The 2,500-nt window shown below is 34.8% G+C and overlaps 2 protein-coding genes across 2 annotated transcripts in view; one reads left to right on the top strand and one right to left on the bottom strand.

Moving 5' to 3' along the window:
- Window positions 1-2,500, bottom strand: part of LOC138965148 (chorion peroxidase-like) — a 276,867-nt gene that overhangs the window by 93,241 nt on the left and 181,126 nt on the right. The window lies entirely within an intron of this gene.
- The window catches only part of LOC138965126 (uncharacterized), an 18,225-nt gene that overhangs the window by 731 nt on the left and 14,994 nt on the right, over window positions 1-2,500 (top strand). The window lies entirely within an intron of this gene.

The raw sequence follows: 2,500 nt of genomic DNA, 5'->3' as shown, positions 1-2,500 counted from the left end.
ATCGAAAATGTGGAAATAAGTGAGCTATAGTTTATCCCATAAACGCAATTAAAACCTTATTTTCAAAGACAACAAATAAATATAGTTATTTGTACGTTGTTGTTGTCGTTTTTATTTGTTTTTTAAATATATTTGTTCTCTCAATATATTTACAAATTGTATGTTTGACCTATGTTGGCTTCAGAATGTACAATATTTTCTTTGAAATTAATGTTAATATAATATGATGTAAATGCCGTTGGATATGTGTCTGCAGCATGTAGTAATATAAACACACATAACATACAGAATGGCATGTACATGTACATTGATCAAGGGTTCCCTTTACCAAAAAGGATCTACTTCAACACAATGCAGGCACATATTCACAAACCCTGCTATTTTAAATCACCGGTCTAAGCACGTATATTTACCATGTCACATCATACATAAATAAACTGCTGTCTTAATGTAACTTCTCGTTCAAACACGACATTCACATCATACTGTTTACCATATTTGAATTAGCTTATGGACATTTTTGCAATTAATATAATGTGGTTTATTTGCTTATTTTAAATGTGACTATTTCACTTAACTTTATAACCAAAAAGGACATCTCGTTCACTCAAAACAATGTTTTTTTTGCAAATAGGAATGAATAAATCATTCTGAACATGTATTCAAACATTTCTCATCTTTGTACAATTCCAAGAAAAAGTTCAATAAAATCAACATTTCCACAATAATCGCACTTATTATTTTCTCTAACTTTATTTATTTAATAAAATACTGGTGGGATACACGTTATGCAAAATCTTCCATTGTAATAATCTTAATCGTTGTTCTTCTGTACAATTACGTGCCAATGTCCAATAATTTTGATCAATCTGAACTTGATATTTACTTTGCCAAAAGCACAGTACTTTTCGCCGTCACTAGCAAGTGGCGAAAGTCGCGCGGTGTGACGAGCTGTTTTTGCGTCGCTAGCTCAGTGTTATTTTGTTCTCGCGGTCTGCTGGCTCGCGCGAACACAGCTGGTTTTTTTTTATGGCAAGGGTGCAGTGGTAGACGAGAGAAAAATAATAGAAGCAACAGAAACCATTCAAGCTAATGAACACAAAGGTATGATTTAGGTTGCTGCTCTTGGCCACTTTGGTGACAATTATTGATTAATATATAATTATCTTTTTCATTATTCTAACGAAATTATTTACACCTATAAAGTGGAGGTAATACAAAAGGATCAGGGAAGCTGAAAGTAAAATAGGATACTTTTGGGGGGCTGCACCGGGGAAGGTTAGTGGTCATTGGCTAAGCACATTAGTAGCATGAGCAGACCGCGTGATGGAAATTTACTATCTGCACTTCCCATAAACTTCCTTGTTTCCACAAGACTTTATGGCCCAATATTCAAACTGCCTATTTACATTATGCTCTACTTTCTCACAAATCTGTGCATAAAGAATACAATCATGTCCAACCCATACATCGTTAACATAATTATACAATGCCAGCTTGAATCCAATGTTAAAAAAAATTGCTTTACTTCTGTACACAATCATTATGGTCGGGTTGTTAAATAGACACTCATCCAAAAATGCGTTTTGATCGACACAAAATAGTGTTTAATGTATCGAGCACCTTCTTTGGTGCCACGAGAACTTGCATCGGGTAACACATTTGCGACAACAAAAAAGTCTTAATAATTCATAATTTTGCTGTAATACTCAAATTTCTTTTTTGCCAATGTCTTATTATTTTTTTGTTTTTAATATACGGTTACTCCTTTTTTCTTCACGACAAGAGGCAGGCATATGATTACCAAAGTATACCAAGAATCGTCAACTTATGTTTAGGTTGAAAACCAAAAAGAGACTTCTGTCTTGTTCTTTCTTTAAAGTGACCACATGCCCTCTGTTTTACTTGTATTCATTTCTAATGTGATATACAAGCAAATTCATCAATAATATACAAAATCCTTTCCAAATCATGTTTCTCTTTGGAGAACATGTTTTTTGTATTAACATCGTCCGCATACATAATCAGTTTTAATATTTTGGAAAAAAATATTCACATCAAAATTATGACCGGGCAGGCATACTCCGTTTATACCTTGATGATTCCTAATCCTAATTGCCATTAACTCCAGCGGTAAAACAAAGGACAGAGATGAGAAAGGGCAACCCTGACGAACTAACTAACTAACTAACTAACTAACTAATTAACTAACTAACTAGCTTGCTTGCTTGCTTGCTTGCTTGCCTGCCTGCCTGCCTGCCTGCCTACCTACCTACCTACCTACCTACCTACCTACCTACCTACCTACCTACAAAGCTTAAATCAAGCCGCGTGCACGGACCTTGTCCGGAGTCAATGTTTTCCAGCGATTATCTGCAAATGCAATGACCGAAATAAAAACACAGAAAAATGCGTGTAATAAAATGAAAACAGAGAAAGAAAAGAACTTTGTGCACAGAATCTGACCTTTCAGAAACTGGAATCCGAGTGAAGTGACGCT

Source organism: Littorina saxatilis, linkage group LG4, assembly GCF_037325665.1.
Source record: "Littorina saxatilis isolate snail1 linkage group LG4, US_GU_Lsax_2.0, whole genome shotgun sequence".
NCBI classification, from domain to species: domain Eukaryota; kingdom Metazoa; phylum Mollusca; class Gastropoda; order Littorinimorpha; family Littorinidae; genus Littorina; species Littorina saxatilis.
This window is presented reverse-complemented; position numbering and strand designations above follow the sequence as displayed.